Here is a 7,157-nt window from a genome sequence, read left to right on the forward strand (position 1 = left end):
TTATTATCATTTTTGGTTTAAAAAACGGAATTTATGTGCATGCATCATATCGCAGTCTACATAACCGCAGAAGAAAAGCTAATGTACCAAGTTTGGGCAATAGTTTCTGGAAACAAATTTGTACACCAGTTCGTTTTCCTGCTAATTGAGTTATTTTGTTTTCACATATAGTTAAATCAATATGGACTCGCTAGATACAATTTCATTTTTCAAACACTTGAAGAGGATGAATTGTTTGACAAATAGAAAACAGAGAAATTCACTGCAATGGAGCGCCCTGATTAAGAGTCAAGTGGTGTATGACTAACACTTCCTTCGAATCAAGATGTCAAGCCATCCCAGGGCATTGGTAGCAGCAATTTGTGCTCACGGTGATTCGGTGAAGCAGCCTCCTTGAGTCGAACAATGTGAACAATGGACCAGACCCAGGTGACGAAAGATTCGACAAAGTTCGAAACCTTCCTGAAACCAGCGGCGGTGAAACGATTGAGAGTAATATAGAAAATACGGGAAATAATTTCAATGCTCTTTGATCCGGATGACCAATTTGGAATGTTTGATCAAGTGCTGACCATCGGCTAAAGTTGACCGGCTACTGGCCAATTGCTGGCAGCTGGCTGACATTTATCGTTCACTGGTCAAATGAATATATCTTACTTTAATAGTTTTAAAATTTAAAATTAACAAGTGAATGGTCTATAATTAATTGAAAATAATAGCAGATAGTTCATCCATTATACACGAGTCACTGGGAAGCCACTCTTGTTCACTTCAAAGCTTAAAGTTCGAATAACAGATGAGACAATAGAAAATAGAGTATAGTACGGCTCAAGTCAAGAATACAGAGGAGGCAGCAGAATAGTAATTAAGTCTGAAGAAGGAGAGCAACAAACAAATAAAGGATTTGAGGAAGGAGACAAGCATCTAAAGCTTAGACACTAATTCATTCTGGATGGGCTTGTTGTCTTTGCTCTCATTGTCCTTACTGTCCATCTCACATGGATTAGGGGGCACATCTACAGCAGGCGAGCAGTTGAAGAATCCATGAGGCTGCACCCACAAACACGACCACCGTCACTCACAATTCCCACTACTACTTTTCAATCTCAACACCATACTCAAGTTTATAAACGCCAGGTTGCATTGCAAAAGCTTACAACATTTTGATTGAAGAAGGAGGAGGAGGCACTTACCATGAGCATAAAACCAATGCGCTCTACTGGCATAACAGGCAGTCTTCCAGCCGAGGGACATGAGTGATTCCAAATACGTACCTGCATTTAATCCCAGTTACTCCCATAATGTGGAACCATATCATGAGCTAAAAATATACTCCTTCTGGTTCTAAATATAAGACTCACTTTATAGTGTACATTACACTACAAAGTGGGTCTGATATTTAGGACAAGAGGAGTAACATATAAACAACTCAATATGTTCATGTTTGTCGCAGAGTTGCACAATTAAAATAAACATCACGGATACAAGTAGTGCCTGGCAAATTCAGTATTATCATCAGTTTATAAAAGCTGAAATGAATTCATGCATGTGCTATTAGAGAGAGAGAGAGAGAGAGAGAACCATAGAACTATATCAGCTTCTTCCAAAGATCGATTCTGCTTCACCCACGAAGCTAGTCCTTCACCTATGCGAGGGCTTTGATTAGGGAAATCCCCTCCTGGGAACATCTCCTCCCGTGAATATGGCGTCACCCAAAGATTATGCTTCAAGAAGGCAGCTCTTCTTAAGAACATGGCCTCAGGAGCTGCTAATGGTAAGCAGTTTGAACCAGGTACTAGCTTGTATCCCGTCAATTGCCCCGTTCTATTTCCTGTTCTGGTATTCCTCACCTAAACCATTATTAAAATCACAACCAAATATCAACAACAATAAACAAACTTGACCATAAACTCGGCCATTGCTAGTGGTAACATTTTGAGAAAAAGAAAAGTCAACAAGCACGACATTATCAACAACAGACAAAACTTGACCATAAAACCCAGAAAAGCCTTACAATCCAATGTCGGGCGGTCAAAGGATTGCAATCCCTCATGGCTTCCGACTCAGATTTGAGCGGAGCCTCTTCTGCGTAGAATGCATTATTGTGAACATTATCATTCCCAGGCTTCTCAACTCTGACGTTGACCTCTACAACCTGACATACGTGAAGGGTGGGTAAAAATGTGGACTTGGAAAAAACTGTCACGAAGTAATTAGTGTATGATCGAACAGGAAACTGCAATATGCATATTGAAGCAATCAGTAACAACATGCAACTAGTTCAAACAGAATACACCACTCAAACGGGACGGAGAATCCAGATAATATTACGTAAACTCAATCTCAAATAGAAAGGGATATGATAGGGATACTAATCAATGGCATTGTAAGAGCTATAGATAGCAACTGTTGTGGGCATGATGTTCGGACTACATTCAAGACTTCACTGTTACCTGGACTGTGGTTCTACTTCAACGGATTTTGCAGCTGCTGATTTACATCAAAGAGATCAAATCGAATTCTTTCAGGATAAGACAGCGGTGTTAAGCAATAACAACAGTTGATATATATCAAAATATATTTCTTAAGGAGGGAAAATCATCCTCATCGGACTGTGAAGTCAACGAAAATTTATTATATTCTAAAACTGTTATCATTAAAATTGGTTGAAATGCCAGCAACAATAGATGTTGACAGAAATGGAAAAGCACATTTTATTCTATAATAAACGTCTACGTAAAAAATAATAAAGAAAATTGTAATTCAAGTGGAGCTACCTGATTCAAAGCTTCACCAGGTTTAGAATCAACAGCCATGTCCATGCGAGCAACAAAGAAGTGTTGGTGGACGGGAGCATACAAGCCTGGTGCAATCGTGGTACCATATTTTCTAGACTCTCCAGGTATCATCGCTCCTAAGCTGAGGATTCCGGTTAGCTTGACCTCAGCTTCAATTTTTCCATCCTGGAACAATGCATTCCACACACTTTTTACCAAAAGAAATTACCGGTTAACGAGACGAAGTAACTAGTGAAAAGATAATTGACTTGCCTGATAAAAGTGCCAGAAAAATCCATACTCATAGTTGGCCACTGTACACATAAAAGAAACCGAAAGTCTTCTTGACCTTCGGACTTCTGCTAAGCCAGTTCTCCAGTCTTGATGCTTCCATAGGATTCCATGATCCTCTTCATGCAAACAAACACAATTTTCAATTGTCTCAACTCCTCCAGTGAAATTTGTGAAGTGAGCATCAAAATATTTAATGACCCCCAAACAATCACAACCCTGCAACAACATATTTAACTTAAAGCCCATTAATATATTTTATTCAGAGAAAAGATCAACATGACAAGCAAAATTATTAGGATAGAGGATAGATATATCATTCTAAAACCTTCTTGAGAGAATGTGCATTTTTCCAGGCCATCTTCCCCAGCATCAAAAGCATTTTTTCTGTAATGTGGTTCATCTGGATCTCCATACGGCACAACCATCTCCACATAACTCAACCTATGTGCAACAGGCCTTCGCCCTCGACTACCATCAACGTAGGCAACAGAGTATATAACCAAGCCTTCCCTGGGTGTAAATCCAATTCGAAAGTTCCACTGTTAATAAGCAAAACAACCAGGAGATCTAGTTACATTCAGAAATAGTGTAATTCCTTGCTATTTTGTTGCTTTCTAGATTTAAAAGTACAGATCAATGCTATGTTTTCGCATCCACCTTCTGCCATTCTACATAGCGACCGTTAACTCGAAAGCTGGGACCTTCAGGCTGAATGATTTGTAAGGGCTTTACATCACTTCTATCAGAGCCACCCCTTGTTTCACCTGCAGTGTAGTTTCTCAAGGGATCAACTGGAGGCAGAGGAACAAGTTTACGGTCTTCAAATTCAATCACCTCCATCTTCTGCATATCAACACGCACATAGATGCCCTCAACTGGACGTGCATAGCCATTTTCCATAGGGCAATCACTCTCACTACGACAAAATATAAGTGGTTTAGCCAGTCTTCGGCTGGGACCATCATCTTGGCCATGATAACCAACACACCTGCAGCAACATTATGGAGGACTAAGTTTATAAAGTGAAAATGTGCAACGAATGATAGCATCTTCTCCGAACAAATACTCTGAGAAGAATGGAAGTCCAGTTAAATTACCATGCATCAACCATTACAAGGTCCATGTCTTCAATGCCCCTTCTCTTCATAGCCTCTCTAAAAGGTGGAAAGTCTTTGACGACAGCTTCACATTCTGCATACTCCACAGCATCCTGAAGATCAAAAGATAGAGCGGAATTGACAATTACACCGAAATATGTATTATCTCCATTGATTATGTTCTGAAATATTAAGAATGAAACCTTTATTTCTCATTTGACCCATCTGACGAACCAACCCAATTCTTGTCTCATAGGGAGATGGGGAATATACAAACCTCTGAATACAACGTTAAGAGCTGCGGAAAAGGAATCAACAATAAACAACTATTGATTCCGATGCTTGGGGTCTTTTTTCTTCCAATTTTGTTTATTCTTAGTGAGATTAGCATTAGCCAGAATCAAAAGGTGCGAGCAAAAGAGCCAGAAATTAAACCCACCATTGCAGGCTGAACATCTGGAATAACCTGTGATGAAATTACTTTTCCCCTGTGATGACCACCTCGAGTTACTGCGTGTACTTCTGATAGTTCAACAATCCACACACTAGTCTGGTTTGACTTCTTATCGTAAACGACGAGTTTAGCACATCTGGGAGGCAGCTTAATCGGAAAATTAGGCCCTCCTTTAGTCTTAGGAAGTAATGACGGTTGAAAAGGAGGGAAGAAATATGCATCTGCTAGTGCAACAACATGTTTGTCTGGTTCCAGCAGAACAACTTCAGTGAAGCGCATAGCATCTCTGACCTGGAAGAAATATAAGCAGTGGGTAAAGAAATAATCGACTGTTACACTGGAACTCAATTTTATTCAGATAATAACTAATGCTAAAAACAAAAAGCAACAAAGCGATCCCCTTTAAAACATTCACTGTGCATATAATAACCTCAGGTGTGGCTCCAGCTGCTCTGACAGTAGCCACTGCCACGGCGATCTCAGCAGCGGATAAAGGATCTAGAGGGTGGCTTGACTGGGCCCTTGGCATTAAAGTGATTCCTGGTCGTTATATAACAACTATAAATGAGAAAACTTGCATGACTATTTAAAGAGCGGGAAAAACAAGAAAAAAGAATGGCAAACATTCCTTTAGATGAAAATAACATAGGAAACAGAGCAAGAATATCGTGACCCTGATCTCAATGATGCTTTTCATGCAGAGAGGCATTTGAAATTTAACCGACCATAAAGATATTCAATACCCAGAATTTGACGGTCTCCAAAGTGAACATAACCTATATACTATGAGATGTCATTTTTATGCTTGTCTTTTATTAGACATAACGCATCTCTGTTTTGGTCTATGTTTCAATCTAACAGACTCTCTGTACTGAAATTCAAAGGATCACAGAAAGATGAAATAAGAAAACAGCACTGAGCCAAGAGCGCTGTAAGAAATTGAGACAAAAAAAAAAAAAGAGAGAGAATAAATTTACAGGCCAGGAGGGCAGAGGAACTTGAAAGAAATCAAAGAATATCAAGCAAAATCTCACATCAAGAAGAGTTGCAATCTGCAATCTGGCATCTAATGTGGCATGAAACCAAAACAAAATAATAAGAACAAAATCAGAGGAGTTGTGAAAGCGATACCTTTGGCGGCGGCAGCATTGGTGGAAGGTTCTGGAAGCGGATCAACAGGGTTGATCAAAGTCGCCATGGCTACCTTCTTGAATCGGTGACCATCGGCGCAATGCGTCAACTCAACAACCGCATTGGTAGCTTCGACAGACGGCGCTGCGAGTCGTGTGACAGGAACTGAATTGATGGTGGCACAGCAAGAAGGAGGCGTCGCTTTTTTCGAAGTTGAGGCCATTGCAACGGGTTAGCGAGTTCGCCGATTCCACTGCAATAAGTCTCAAAGCAGTCTACTGACATACAGCAGTCCCCTTTAAGAGAGCTGATCACTCTTTCGCTGATGCCCCACAATCTATCACCAAGAAAAACGAGGGGTAAAGTTCATGAAAGTGGGAGAAAATTACAAGCAAGCAGGTAAGTTGATGAAAGGCGCCTGAGAAAAAGGGAAGTGACGGTTAGGCCGGAAATCGAGTGTTGGTTTGGTTGGGAAAATTGAAAGGCGGAAACACGGTTTGTTTGGAAGGCAGAGAAGAGAGGCAGGGGATGGCGAATGGCAGTGATGAGAAGGAACAAGAGAAGGGGGGGAGAGGCGTCGTGAATATTATATACACACACTTGTGCCAATATGCAAGACTTGAAACTACGTGCTCGCTGAAATTAATCTGCTTGATCTTTGGATCCTGAAATGAAATGGGGCAAAGCGCGAAATTTGTCGCGTAATACGTAGGAGCCCGGGAAAACAAAAGAATTAAAGAAAGAAAGAAACAAATGCCCGAAGTAATAAAAATCGATTTTTATTTTTAGAAATCATCATAAAAATAAAGCCTACAGTGATAAAATTTATTTTTTTGGTGTTTTTTTTATTCTTCAGTTTCTAAATATAAAACCCTCTTATTATATTACACTATAAAAGAGGTTTTATATTTAGAATCATGCAAGTATAAAAATATGCTGCAGCGTGAGCTCTGATGGCATAATAGTATCTAAAATTAATATAAATAACTGGAAATCAAATTTTATCCATTTATTTGATTCTTAGGATCTTTCATCCAGTTTTTTACCCAAAAAAAATTCATGCGTGTTCATGTATTTTGTAATCCTTCTTTAGGATTTTTTGGAACATTTTGTTTATACATAATAATTAGAATTCTTGAAGGCACAATTATGATTTGGAAGATTCTTTGGAGCTAAACAAGTGAATGACTAGGTTTTGCGTTGCAATGTTCTCTCGTTCGCATGTCTTAAGATCTTTTTATCCAGATCTTTTACCAAAAATGGGGTGGAGGTGTAGGTCAAAGAGGAGAGCAAAAAGGTAGGTGTAGCCAAAAAAGAGAAGAAGGGGTAGGTGTAGCTGAGAGTGGGCTTATCAAAGAGTGGGGCCCAAGGCGATAAGAAGGGTGGGGGAGGGATGATAGGAGA

General features: G+C 39.7%; 1 pseudogene; it reads right to left on the minus strand.

Moving 5' to 3' along the window:
* Positions 1-680: 680 nt before the first annotated feature.
* LOC114737950 (copper methylamine oxidase-like) lies at positions 681-6,336 on the minus strand (annotated as a pseudogene).
* Between the last annotated feature and the right edge of the window lie 821 nt (positions 6,337-7,157).

Source organism: Neltuma alba, unplaced genomic scaffold (genome assembly GCF_004799145.2).
Source record: "Neltuma alba isolate B1F8T4 unplaced genomic scaffold, ASM479914v2 tig00013512_pilon, whole genome shotgun sequence".
NCBI lineage: Eukaryota > Viridiplantae > Streptophyta > Magnoliopsida > Fabales > Fabaceae > Neltuma > Neltuma alba.